This window comes from Haliotis cracherodii, unplaced genomic scaffold, assembly GCF_022045235.1.
Source record: "Haliotis cracherodii isolate W230 unplaced genomic scaffold, xgHalCrac1.p SCAF_18, whole genome shotgun sequence".
In the NCBI taxonomy this organism is placed as follows: domain Eukaryota; kingdom Metazoa; phylum Mollusca; class Gastropoda; order Lepetellida; family Haliotidae; genus Haliotis; species Haliotis cracherodii.
In genome coordinates, this window is record NW_027266273.1 from 10,732,884 (window position 1) to 10,748,419 (window position 15,536).

Here is a 15,536-nt window from a genome sequence, read left to right on the forward strand (position 1 = left end):
GGAACTAGCTGAAATGTTCATTGTATTTATACACAAAGAAAGATAAACCATCCACGAAAACACACATTATGAGGACATGTTTCTATATCTTATTGTTCCCCCCTCTAGTTCTCCAAACAAAATCCTATTAATGTTGACTTTCTGCAGTAAAATGCTTCCTGTTCAGCAAAAATATTTTTTATTCACCTCCGAAAAAGAATGGATCCTATTGGGAAGGACTTAAACTCATTCCCAAAAGAAGCTATCTTTAACACACTTAAGCTGTAAAGTTTGGCCCTCGGAGTGATTACAAGGCTCTTATTCTATCATCAGATATTCAGACAAACAAACATTATTTCAATAACTGCACAGCTTTTTTTCAGTCTACTGAGGAGTTAACATGCATTCTAATGAATGATGACAAGTTACATAAGGCTCAAATGGCCGAATTGATTTGAAGCTGACAACAGTGTATACAGGCCTATCCTCTCTCCCCGATACAAATTTGATACACAGTTTCTTGTCCGAAAGAGATGCTAGCCAGACAATTCCATCCCACTCCATTCAAAGCAAAAATGTCGATCTCTGCAATGTGCAGCTAAATTCATTTCCTGTTTAACATGGACTGAGTGAGACTGCTCTATGACAATTAGCCTTACAAAGAAAAGCGAGGGTATAAAAATAGCGAGACGGAAAGCATCGATACTTGGGGCTGTTTGCTCCACTAGTTTTGTAGCTAAAGCAACACATTACTGAACATTGATCATAGACACTACAGAGTTGTATCTCAATGTGGGTCATATATACTGATTAACTATGCAGAGGCAAGTCAGTCCTCCCTACAGGATGGTAGGTCAGGTCGTCTGTCACGGACTCCAGCTCATCAGGGATGCTATCTCTTGTTGCTCAACTAGACACAATGCTCCACAATCCCTTGTAGCCAGGATCTATCACTTATCTCAATGTCCTCCATGCTCTTGTATACCCCTGTCCCTGATGTTCTCTCTCTCTCTCTCCCCCCCCCCCCCTGCAGTCATAACCCCGTCACCCATGCTCCTCCCTTCTACCTCTGTCTCCCATGTTCTTTTATCCCCCCCCCCCATCCACTACTAACCCCCATCACCCATGCACCTCCTCTACCTCTGTCTCCCATGCTCTTTTATCCCCCCCCCCCCCCCATCCACTATCACTCCTAACCCCCATCACCCCATTCACCTCTTTTACCTCTGTCTCCCATGCTCTTTTATTCCCCCCCCCCCACCCACCCACCCAACCCCATCTCTCCTAACCCCCCACCCCCCCCATCCCCCATGCTCTTATCTCCCTCTTCTCCCCAACTGTACACTGCAATCATTGACTCATAGGATAATTAACAATCTGAACATCATATGGGGATATTTACCATTCCATACTAGAAATTCCACCAGCACATGGGACCTAAACAATTCAATATTTACATAAAATATTTTTTTTCAGTTTTACTGTTTTATACATGAAATATTTTCTATGAAATATGAGATACCCACAAAGCACGACTTACATATTGCTCTATTATCACAAAGTCAGTTTATTCTGACAATTTCACAGCATGAATCATATTTCTATACACTCATTTTCAAGCTCACCAACATTTCCCATAATGCCTCAGTTAATCCAGCAACGCAAGCAGCCAGGGCACCTTGACAACCTTTGCCATCGCAATTGTCATTTAAACACACGATTATTCAAACAAAGTCAGTGGGCATGGCGAACCACACAATTCCCTAAAAGAAAAATCGCTTTCTACAACCAACACCACTTAATGTGAAATGCATTACTGTGGGTTTTCATGAACTCATAACATTAGATATTCATTATTGTCCACTCTAACAAATGTGCCTTTACACTCAGACAAAGCTCCTATACAGGATGGAAACAAATGTTATAAAATAAATCTACATACTGAAACAATTTACATTCCAAAATTACCTTTTACACAAATAGGCAGTCATATATATTCAACGATAAGCGAAGAAATTCAGCAGTTGGTGTCATCAGAAATATCTTATCTCGAGTCCAACAGAAATTTACACGAATGACATCTAAGAAAAACTGCTTATTAAACTTTATAAGACAATAATAATAAATATTAGCAACATCTTACCAAAAACGTCTGTTTCAGAAATCTGAGTTCAGATTCTCGTCACTTGTATTTACATCTCCAAAGAAGTTAAGGACCACCCAACTATTTCAGATTACTTTAGTTAATCTGTCATGGCATAACAGAGTAATTACAGTAATATAAAAAAATCAGGTGGTCCCATAACTTTTTTTTGAGAAGTATATCTTCCATGGCAGCTGACATTCACCACTTTCATGAAACCTGTAAGTGCTGGTATTTTATTGAAGAAACCAAGAATCCTAGATCAGGCAGCTTGGGATTCGATCCCATGATACCCGTTAAGATCCGGGGTAGAATAGGTCTCCCGCAACCCATGCTTGCCGTAAAAGGCGACTATGCTTGTCGTAAGAGGTGACTAACAGGATCGGGTGGTCAGGCTCCCTGACATGGTTGATGCATGTCATCGATCCCAATTGAGTGGATCGATGCTCATGTGGTCAATCACTGGACTGTCTGGTCCAGACTCAATTAATTAGAGACCGCCATCATATGGCTGGAATATTGCTGAGCGCGGGGTAAAACAACAAACAAACGATCCCACGAATCCCGACATGGTTAAGGGACACAACTCTGTCCAACTAATTGTGGCGCCTTACAACAACCAAGCCACCCATGCCCAACGTAGACGCAGATGACAACCATAACAGTAAAGTAAAGACTTTTTTACCTGACATTTAAGTATATTCCTCATTTTGTATTCACGCTAAACTTCCACATTTTGTTCAAGGGAATATGTATGTTTTTACACGTCTTTTAACAAATCCTGCAGCATCACGGAGGGGGCACTATAAATAGTCTTCACACACTGTAGCAGTGTGGAGAATTGAATCTGATATCTGATGTGATGAGCAAACATGGACACCACAAACCTACCACAAAGCCCAAATTCTTCTTGTACATTCAAATCCACTTTTAAGTAATTAGTAATTTACATGTCAGCTACCAATAACTTCAAAGGAAAGAAATTGTTTTACTCGGCCAATTTTCAAGTCAATTATGCTAAGATGCATGACACAATATAAAGCTGTAACTGTTGACTTTAAGCGTTTGTTAAGTTACTAGTGAGTGAGTGAGTGAGTGAGTGAGTGAGTGAGTGAGTGAGTGAGTGAGCTGGGTTTAACGCCCCTTTGAACAGTATTCCAGTTACATCACGGTGTGGGATATGTGAGCTTAATATGGGGAGAAAGCCTGAAGTAATGCAGGTCTCAGATGTTTACGTTAAGTAACGAACAGAACAGTCAATGTAAATTTGAAATGATGACTTATCAGAAATATCACCTATTCCCTCTCAGCTATGTAGTAAACAAACAAGCAGGTATTATGACAGAATGACACAGCCACTAGTCTGTTAGTCCAAGTCTAGTGAAAAAATAATTGGACTTTTCATTTTTTCCCAAAATCTAGTTATTTTACATAACCACTGACCTGAAAAGAGCCTAATTAGATATAGCCACTGGCGTGAACCCTGATATTGTCTTTAATTAACACTATCTTCATCCTGTCCTTCCACAAGAACATCCTCATACCTGAACGCAACAATCTGTAACTCAATATCCGCCGTCTCTCTAATATGGTATTGCATATTTCAAACCACAAACGCTTCAAAAAAACACATACTTCATCCAGATATCCTAATAAGAAAATCCAGAATATAACTCTTCAAAATAATCAATATCAACCATGACTGAAACGTGTTCTTTTGAAGGCCTCAAAACAACAACAGACACAGAAAATCTTCATTCTCGATTCTCATTCTCTTGATACTAGTAATTCTCTCTTGTAACAGACAAAGCAAATCTTCATTCTCTCAATCCTCATTCTCTCTTGATAATAGTAATTCCCTCTTGTCACATTAACAAGCACAAAAAATTTTCATTCTCGATCCTCATTCTCTCTCTTGATAATAACAATTTTTTCAGGTGTCATTAACAAATACAGAAAATCTTCATTCTCTCTTGATAATAACAATTCTCTCTTGTCACATTAACAAATACAGAAAATCCTTATTCTCTCGATTCTCATTCTCTCTTGATAATAACAATTCTCTCTTGTCACATTAACAAATACAGAAAATCTTCATTCTGTCGATTCTCATTCTCTCTTGATAATAACAATTCTCTCTTGTCACATTAACAAATACAGAAAATCTTCATTCTCTCTTGATAAGAACAATTCTCTTGTCACATTAACAAATACAGAAAATCTTCATTCTGTCGATTCTCATTCTCTCTTGATAAGAACAATTCTCTCTTGTGTCATTAACAAATACAGAAAATCTTCATTCTGTCGATTCTCATTCTCTTTTGATAATAACAATTCTCTCTTGTGTCATTAACAAATACAGAAAATCTTCATTCTGTCGATTCTCATTCTCTCTTGATAATAACAATTCTCTCTTGTCACATTAACAAATACAGAAAATCTTCATTCTCTCGATTCTCATTCTCTTTTGATAATAACAATTTTTTCTTGTGTCATTAACAAATACAGAAAATCTTCATTCTCTCTTGATAATAACAATTCTCTCTTGTCACATTAACAAATACAGAAAATCTTCATTCTGTCGATTCTCATTCTCTCTTGATAAGAACAATTCTCTCTTGTGTCATTAACAAATACAGAAAATCTTCATTCTGTCGATTCTCATTCTTTCTTGATAATAACAATTCTCTCTTGTCACATTAACAAATACAGAAAATCTTCATTCTGTCGATTCTCATTCTCTCTTGATAAGAACAATTCTCTCTTGTCACATTAACAAATACAGAAAATCTTCATTCTGTCGATTCTCATTCTCTCTTGATAAGAACAATTCTCTCTTGTCACATTAACAAATACAGAAAATCTTCATTCTGTCGATTCTCATTCTCTCTTGATAATAACAATTCTCTCTTGTCACATTAACAAATACAGAAAATCTTCATTCTGTCGATTCTCATTCTCTCTTGATAATAACAATTCTCTCTTGTCACATTAACAAATACAGAAAATCTTCATTCTCTCTTGATAAGAACAATTCTCTTGTCACATTAACAAATACAGAAAATCTTCATTCTGTCGATTCTCATTCTCTCTTGATAAGAACAATTCTCTCTTGTGTCATTAACAAATACAGAAAATCTTCATTCTGTCGATTCTCATTCTCTTTTGATAATAACAATTCTCTCTTGTGTCATTAACAAATACAGAAAATCTTCATTCTGTCGATTCTCATTCTCTCTTGATAATAACAATTCTCTCTTGTCACATTAACAAATACAGAAAATCTTCATTCTCTCGATTCTCATTCTCTTTTGATAATAACAATTTTTTCTTGTGTCATTAACAAATACAGAAAATCTTCATTCTCTCTTGATAATAACAATTCTCTCTTGTCACATTAACAAATACAGAAAATCTTCATTCTGTCGATTCTCATTCTCTCTTGATAAGAACAATTCTCTCTTGTGACATTAACGAATACAGAAAATCTTCATTCTCTCGATCTTCATTCTCTCGATCCTCATTCTCTCGATACTGGTATTACGTTCAGTACACTGAACCCACTGCAGTATGCCCTACCCCGACACCGCTATTTCACACACCTTGTTACATTCCTGAGCTGATAGTGAGTGGTAAGTCATGTCTACCAGTTTATGAATCCGTAATGACCCGGTAATCAATGGCCATATGCACAGCACAGATAAATATGTTCAGGCCTCACTGGCTGTCATTATTTCCGATCGAGGTGATCGTCGGCAACAACACCCTTCGTAACTTAATCAATAATATATCATAAACTTATCCCGTCAAATGTGTGTGTCAACCCTGTGAAGGTGGAGTTATCGAAGCTGACTACATTAGGAAAATTTCTGTTATTTGCAACATTTCTTGAAACAAGAGTGCAGTGAGAAACTGCTTAGCCATTTCTAGTGGCAATATCGACAAGCGAGCGAGTAAGTTGGGTTTAACGCCGCTTTGAACAGTATTCCAGTTACATAATGGTGTGTTCCTTCGAGGAAAGTACAAGTGGCGCAGGTCTCAGATGTCAACCACTTTGGGTAATATCGCCAGGAATCATTTTGCTCTTCCATCATTTCCATAACGTCTCCATAGTGCATGTAGTTCTGGGAGAGGTGTCAGGTTAACTGCCAGAAGTAAAGGTTTACTTACAGAGAGTCTGCCCTGTCACTGAGGGGAGTGACAAGCAGGGAACTGTGATTTTAGTTTATGAATTTATGACTGGACATTCTTCACCTTTGAAAAATATGTTAGGGTCTTTCGGATGACAATCAGTAAATGTCTGAGAAAATAAGCCAAACTGAAACCCTGGATGAATGAGTGAGATCAACTGGCTTATGTGTGAGTGAGTGATCAGCTGGGAGAGTTAGTGACCGACCAGGTTCAGCTATGAGAGTTAGTGACCGACCAGGAGAGTTAGTGACCGATCAGGAGAGTTAGTGACCATCAGGAGAGTTGGTGACCGACCAGGTTCAGTTAGGAGAGTTAGTGACAGACCAGGTTCAGCTAGGAGAGTTAGTGACCGTCCAGGTTCAGTTAGGAGAGTTAGTGACAGACCAGGTTCAGCTAGGAGAGTTAGTGACCGACCAGGTCTGTCACAAAATCTCTTAAAAACATCATTACAAAGACCTGAGTCTGCTTTTATCCTTTTCATGCACACACACATGCACGCACACATGCACATACATATGCACACACCACATCACATATATACTGATTTTGATGAGGACATTTCTATCTTTCCATGATATACAAAACTGATTCCCATATGCCAAGTGTATATTTAAATAGGATGGCCATATCTAAATCCCTAACAAAGGTTGAGTGGTATATTTAAAAGAAAACATCTTCCTGATGACAAGGTAGACACAATTTTATGGATAACAACTTCTTTAATACTGTAAAAAGCGACGTTTCAGCATAGATCCTTATACCGTTGTCAAGCAGTCCTGTCACCCGTCAACTTCTAAGTAATGCCTATCAGACAGGTGATCTTCCTGATGATAAAAATAAAACATGCAGCTTACTGTTGAAAGTTTCAAATATATTGGACTGTACACTCGAACTCCAAGTACTACATACATTCAATTATTAAAATTATCGTGACCTGAGTGAACAGATATTTATATATACAAGCCACACACCAACAATGCATATCTCCGAGTCCAACACAACTTGAAATACATATCCTCAAATGCAAAATGTCACCATGATAGGACCTAACACTGAAAACAACAAGTGGTAACTTGTGCAGCGAACTTAATCACACACCACAACAATTCCTCCCATTCTGACAGCTTGTGTGCCTCCCAGGCCTCTGTGTAAGTATACAGAAGACTGCCTGTACTGGATCACATGACCTGTGTCGTGGTGCAGTCACTATCCCGCCATAGAGGATACCATCTCCACACAGGCCAGGCTGTGTCTCCAAGGACAGGATTACAGAAGTACAAGAACATATACAAGCCTGATTACTTTCACATGCTGGACTTAACTGGGTTGTTAGGCCAATTCAGATGCCTCTCAGACATCTTTTGGGGGGTCAAAGTCATGAACATGGGGTCGGGGGTGGGTGGGGGTGGGGGTGGGTGGGTGGGGGGGGCATGTGGTACGCTTCAGTTTATGTCCAAGATATTGCTGATGTCACAACAATGCACATGTTCTGAAGTCTATAATAGATGGGGATTTCGGTGTTAGGGTCAAGAAAGTCAACCATTGACACTCTAAACTCGGGTGTATTTCATACCAGAATAGAAATGTCACCTACACTTGACAGAACTCACAATGTAAATTATTTGTGGACATTCTAAACTTTTATGCATATGGGACACAATACTTTGAGGTGAGGTGAAATGGGGTATAAACGTCAGGTCCAAGATCATTGCACTTATATAGGGACATGCATGCATGTGTGTGTGGCTGCTTGTACTAGTACCGACTAAAGCCGATGATACTGCTAGCCCACTGAGGTACCATGCCACAGTTTAACATGAATACCCCACTCAGACACAGTATACTGACTCCGAGCCGACCAGTCCTTGTTTTAGCCCCTTAATGCCGAGCACCAGACAGTGTAACAACAAGTACCATCTTTTAACGCCTTCGGAATGATGTGGTTAGGGATCAAACCACGGACCTTCCGCTGTCCAGCTGGGTGCTCTATTGTGATCCAGTAATACCCTGATGTACAAATGTTTTTACTAATTTGGCCACAATTAATTGAAGAGAAATAAACTATTTGAATAAAATTAAAACAGAAGTCTCTTATTCCTGAGACTTTGTTTCCACGTGACTGTTACGGTAGATTTCCTGAACTAATTTCCAAAATGCTCATAATTAATTTAACTTTAATTAATTTGACATCAATTAACACTACATCAATATTAACGTTACTAACAGAAGATCAACAAACCCAATAAATCCAAAACCTTCTTCAGCTTTCAACACCAACATCCCCGTCCCCACTTTATCAAATAAACAACACAATTCACTCCCAAAGTAGAAAACACAAAGCTTCAGACCAACAAAAGATGCTATATATATCTCAGGATGAACTCCGTCTTGAAAGTATTGACAGAGAAATACCAACATTTCCCTATGAAGACAAACGGGAATATGAGAAGCAGTGTACAGTAAATGCAACATGAAAGCTATCCACATCCAAAGAGAGGCTGAAAAAAGCTATCATCACCATTGCACTCTATTGCCATAAAGCTTTTAAAGAATCAATGCATAGATCACTGAGATGTGTTACACTGGCGTCATCCGATGTTTGTCAGCTAGAAACAAAATCACAGCCCCATCCAATACCTGCTCATCAGGCTAGATGACCTCCAATACAAAGATACAACATATTGCCAGTAAACAGAATAACAAGGGAGAGACCCAGAAACACATCCTCAGGTACTCTTTGTCTAATGATGCTGCGCTTGTGGATTTCACTATCACTGAGTTTTTTGGCTGAATGCTTCCTTTTAATGGGTGAGGAGAAATTGGGTTTAACATAATGTTCAAAACTATTGCACATATATTGCGACATATATGCACGTGTATGTGTGTGTGGCTGCTTGTACTTGTCCATACTTGCCGCAATTTTATAGTCCTTGCCTACTGAGACACCATGCTGCTGTTTTACATGGATACCCCACTCAGACATAGTTTACAGACTCCAAGCCAACCAGTCATTGTTTTATCCCTTAAATGGAGAGTGCCAGGCAGGGTAACAACAAGTACCATCTTTCAAATTCTTTGGCATGCGTGGGCAGGGATCGAACCACCAACCTTCTGCTCTCCAGGCAGACACTCTCCATGAAGACAGACCTTCTACTTTTCACAATATTTCACCCTGGGGACACCAGGAATGAGTTTCACACACTGTACGAACATCAGGAATCGAACCCTGGTCTTTGTCATGGTGGGCCAATGAATATATCACATGGCTACCCACTGCCTCATTTCTAAAATAAATTCTTAAAGTAAGGAAATAAAGTTTTCTCGAACACTGGAGATCCAATCAACATGGTTTTCTAATAGTTTAGGGTTAAATGCAAGGCCTCTTACTGTTAGTTAGTCTAACACAAATACAGTATGTGAAGTTATTTCGTAAAATATTAAATTGAAGTGAAATTAAAGAGAAATAGAGGGTTAAAGTCTTATGTATTTGCCTTTTAAAAATGACAATAAGATTGCAACAGTCAACACTGATAAATTTACCTACCGACAAATAGTTTTGTTTGACTGACCTACCAACATGGCAGCGAAGAGGACGTCTGTTGAAAAATCTAAAGATTTTATAGTGTGATTATTGCCAAAATAGGAATTTATGGCTATGATGTAATAGAGGTAGGATATTCACAAAAAAATCAAGACATACAGAATATCAGGCCAAAAGGATTTAGTGATTTTGGGATTCAAACCCCATCAATACCTGGTAAAAGGAGTGACAATAGCTAGGGGATCATGCTCAGCAGTGTTAGAACTAAACTCAAAAACTTTACACACCAGGCTAAAGATAAAATGCCCTTGTAAGCATAAAACAATGGGGAAACTAGGAAATTACCTCCCTTACCTCCCTCCCCCCCCCCCCCCCCCCCAGGGTAGAAGGCCAATGTTAAGTTCTAGTCCTGCACCGATGAATGATGCATCCTGGGAAGACTTACACATGTGACCTGACATGTGACATGTGCATTCAGATGCATAAAAAACAAGTGCTTTTCAGATTATTGATGTCACTTACCTGGTGGGCACAACAGCTCCTACAGATGATGTCGACAGGGGAACCTTACTTTCCGTAATTGATTTGAACATTCATCTGCAAACAAAACAAACAGGACATAAGATTTCAACATCACTACCTTTCAATTTTAAGTTACATTCAGATCTCATATACGCTCTGACATGAGTAGATATCTTAGGTAAACAATGTCTTATTTACCTATTAGGAAATGTATTGTCTTTATTGTTTACATTGTAAATACACTTGTAGTCATGTAGTAGTGTTCAATTTGTCTGAAAAGATGTAAACTTAAAGAATTCCTGTCACATCAATTTCACAATTGCCAGACTTGTATACATCTTCTGTGTGGAAATGTTCAAACTCGTTCCACTGAAGTTATTTTGTCAAGATTTCTTGCCCTTCAAAATGACCTGACTGACCTATTCGGAGCTACCAGTTACTCAGCCCTTAAAGAGAGACCATTCATAAGTTACAACACTCTCAAAATACTGTCATGTCATGTCATGTCATGTCATGTCAAATCATGATCATACAAAACAAACATCACAGAATGACTGCTGGTGCTTTAATGATCAAGTGCAAATGCATTAGTCAGACATCCACAAAAAAACCCAAAAAGATTTCTCTACAAACCAAATGGTTTCATGATTTTGTTGCTTGTATTATACCAAGATGCGAGCAAGTTTTAATGAAATGCCATGAAATGTCGCCCCTCACAGGCAAACATTTCATTATTCCCACAATGCAATTCCCAATTCCCCAAATGAGAATGTAATGTAATACACATATGATGGCTAAGTCGTCATCCTTGATCCACAAAGTAAGGCCACTAGGCAGCCGAGGCCTTGTAATGTTTTAGAGCTCCATTCAAATTTTACTGCAAATTGCTCACATGACACTTGATGAATTACTTCACGATATACATCACTTCATCCTACGGGGCCTGACTGTCACCATGACAGCTACCAACAATCCTGTGACATGTTATTGATTCAACACAATTCCTAATGTTTCCGAATGTAGTACATATCATTCATAGTTGAAACATATTTCAGGCATAAAAATACAGCCAAAAAGAGGCACTTTTTAAACTCTGATTTCATAATCATATTCAAAAAATTAGCCTCAAGGCTATATCATGCATATAGCTCACCTGAGGGCTGTTCAGATATGAATTAACCATATAAACACAAATATTCAGCTATGGCGATTAAGGAGCTAAAGTATTATTTTAAATATGGATGCCATTATGGATGCCATTTTGGCTCGTAAAACCTATCAGATTCTTCAAGCGTGTTATCATACATCCATACATTATTCAGTTTCGCCTTCCTTTTGTTTTATAAAAAGTTTGAAAGTTTACGACAGAAACAGATTAACAAAGAACATTGACCGCACAAGTTAACATGAACATTGATGCAGATGAGTTGGGCTGGGACAAGTAACCTGGGTACTCGGGTCGGGTGGGTACTGAGTAGGAGCCGGGTACCCACAAGACTACCCGGACCCGTGGTTAGTCGCGTGATACATTGTTTTAATGACAAAAATTATTGACAACTCTATGTTTAAACTACAAGTCACGAATGTTCGCCGTTCTTTCTAACTATCCGCCCATTCCTTCTGACTTTTATATGCTTGAATAGAAACAAAAATTCCGTCAACTTCAGTGTATGCATGACCCGATCATTTTATATGTATATCTACATGCATTTTGCCAGGGCTACAGTCAAACTATTCCCAATCGGACAGTTTGTACCTCTTGAGACCTACAGCAGGTACCCAGATAGGGTCGGGTAATAGAGGGGTGGGTATCCGGATAGGGTTGGGTAACAGAGTGGTGGGTACCCGGGTAGGGTCGGGGACCAGAGGGGTGGGTACCCGGGTAGGGTCGGGGACCAGAGGGGTGGGTACCCGGGTAGGGTCGGGGACCAGAGGGGTGGGTACCCTGGTAAGGTCGGGCAACAGAGGGGTGGGTACCCGGGTAGGGTCGGGGACCAGAGGGGTGGGTACCCGGGTAGGGTTGGGGACCAGAGGGGTGGGTACCCGGGTAGGGTCGGGGATCAGAGGGGTGGGTACCCGGGTAGGGTCGGGGACCAGAGGGGTGGGTACCCGGGTAGGGTCGGGGACCAGAGGGGTGGGTACCCTGGTAAGGTCGGGCAACAGAGGGGTGGGTACCCGGGTAGGGTCAGGTAATAGAGGAGTGGGTACCCGGGTAGTAAATTTGGACTCCTCCCAACTCTACAGGTAAGCTACAGTGTTGGGTATCAGGCCGTTCATCCATCAATAAAACATATCTACCATCCACCTGCAGCAATATTTGAGAGTCATTGCTATGTTTTTAGCAATACATGATATTGAAAATATTTCATAAGATAAAACCCTTTCACATCTCAAAGTCTCATGATTGATAATGAAACATTACATTCTCTGTAATGTGGTATGACTCCCTTTCAGCAGTCTCAGTGAAGTCATATCAGTTGAGTGAGTCCGGTTGCTAACATTAAAATAAACACAGTTACAGTTGCATCATATCATGTCATGTCAGCTTGATAGTGGAGGCAAACCCAAGGTTTTGTTTGTTTGTTTCTCTTTTCAACGCCACTCAGCAATATTCCTGCTATATGACAGCGGTCTGTAAATAATCGAATCTGGACAAGGCAATCCAGTGATTGAGATCATGAGCATCAATCTACGCAATTTGGATACAATGACTTGCATGAACAAAGTCAGCGAGCCTGACAACCTGATACTTTGGTGAGGTTAGGTGATGTAGGGTGAGGTAGGGTGAGTTGAGGTGAGATTAGGCGAAGCTACCGTGAGGGAGCGAACCACAAATCTCTCCAGTGAGTGTGAGAGCGAGTTAATTCAACACCGCTTTGAACAGGTATTTCAGTTAAATCACTGCATGTCAGCTTGATGTGGGAGGAAAGCCCGAAGAGATATAGATCTCAGACGTGTATCATGTTTACCCCATTGGTGAAACCTACGAGTCCAGTATGGTGTGACAAACTTAGAAACATAATCGGGGTGAACCAGGATCCCAACCCACATTCCTAGTTTTCTCGCGTGCCTAAGGGACGCAACTCTGCACCTTAGATGACTGCACCACGCATGACCCTATGGGCCACCCTCGGCAGAGGCTCCATCCACAAGACCATGGAGGCGTTCTACATTGGTAAATTTAATAAATCTGGGATTCGAACCCATGATAATTAGATCCTGACACAGTTGAAGGACATAACTCTGCACAGCAAATAGCCACGTCTAGCAGCACACATCTCCAAGATCAAGTGAGAAGTGTTAATCCATTGGAAATATTCCACTTAACATAACCATTATCCAGTGTCATATAAAAGGCTGAAGACCCAATAGAAATATTCTCTTTATCATTAATAAATCACGTCAGTATAAAGGCTTTGATTTCAGCCCCTTTCAAGATGTCATCCCGCTTTACTGCTTCTTAAAAACATCTTATCTTCTGTTGTGTGTGAATAACCTTCTTTGATAAATATTTCTCCATAAAACAGCCTTTTTAATTATATCTATTTGAAAAGTTGGGATGAATAACTTTGAAGTCTGTTATTTCCTCCTATCCAGCATTTTCCTGACAACAGAAATGTGATCTTTAGTTTGTCTGATGTCAAATTTCATTAACTATGTCCTCCATCGTACATAATTACAGTGTAAAATTAACGTTTTAGGAACATTCCCACATCACTGTCGTGACTGACATTGAAAGAAACATGCCAATAAAATATTATAATGTCATTGTTTGAACAATTGTTGAAGGACCATTTTCATCATCAGATTCAGACTCAGTGTAAATTTTCTCAGAAGTATGAGTGAGTGACACACAGCATGTGAGTTTCAGGCAGAAGCAAGGTACGGTAAACTACATTAATTACAATACATGCTGTATATGTGCTGTATATGTGCTTATAACGAACTATCTTCACTAGTTCCAACACCTTGGTGATGGTTTTGGCAAAATCATAATCAAAATCAGGGTGAAACTGGGATTCAAACTCACATCACCGACGAAGGATGCAATTGTGAACTGTCAATTGTGCCAAGAAATGTATAAGCAGAGAGTATAGGGTGAAACAATAATATATAACATGTCATTATGATGAATATTCACACATAAAAATCAAACAGTGGGTGGGAAAATGTATTGCAAATATTTATTAATACAGTATTGGTAATACCATTTTTCCAAATCTAAAACATTGAATAAAATACTCTAAATTGTTTTTACTTGTCACTTGCCTTATTTATTTTAACCAAGGCAGACCAGGCAGATGACAATCTGAAAGTGTGGTTTCTTCGGCTATTGGTGGCAGTATCAAAGGGGTTAGTATAGAACGAAAATAAGAGTGAACTTGGGCCTATATAAAATGTTTAATCAACAAGGTCAAGTGGCTTTACAATGTTGACACCCAAGACGAATGAAAGATAATTTTTCCGTTACCTTCCTGCATTGGATCTACACCTTATAATACCTTCAGGTGAATTTAAACCTCTTAATCGTCACAAATGAAAATGGTTTAAAATACGAAAATCCGTTCCTACAATACACACAGACAATTCTCTGCAGTTGTGGCATAGTTTAGTCTATGCCTTCTTGCACCAGGGTAATTTAAACCTCTATATCGTCACAAACAAAACCGGTGTCAAAAATATGAACATTCAACCATGACACTACACCAAGATACACACTCAATTCTCGGCAGTTGTAGCAAGCAGTTAGGTAATGCTACATACAAAAGCACAGCTGAAAGCAGTACACATAGCAAACAAAGAATCGGTCTGTCCATCTTACTGCATATTTAATGTAACCCTTGCAAGAAAAAGGAAAACCAACGACCCAGGAGACGTGGAGAACAGGGAGAAGTGACTTGGTACTTAGCCTGCAATGATAACTAGAGGTAGAAGATCACAATGAAAAGGACTTCCACTATATTGATTTGCCAATAACATGACACGCGTTTCGTACCAGCTCTGCAAATGGACGTACGTAAATCTGTAGCTAAACAGCCACATTTTCATTCCGTTCAATATCGGAGAAAACACAGCACTGGCAACATGGCATCAAAGGAAAATGATGCTTTGTAGGAGTCATCATCATTGCTGCAGTGTCATGGCTGGCAAACGCTGCAC

At 39.4% G+C, this 15,536-nt stretch overlaps 1 protein-coding gene across 19 annotated transcripts in view; it reads right to left on the reverse strand.

The window, feature by feature from the left end:
• LOC139465761 (bromodomain adjacent to zinc finger domain protein 2B-like) overlaps positions 1-15,536 on the reverse strand; it is a 110,790-nt gene that overhangs the window by 71,296 nt on the left and 23,958 nt on the right. For all 19 annotated transcript variants that reach the window (XM_071247648.1, XM_071247642.1, XM_071247647.1 and 16 more), the window contains exon 2: positions 10,377-10,451. The gene's annotated coding sequence lies outside the window, so the exon portion shown is untranslated. The remainder of the gene's footprint in view (positions 1-10,376; positions 10,452-15,536) is intronic.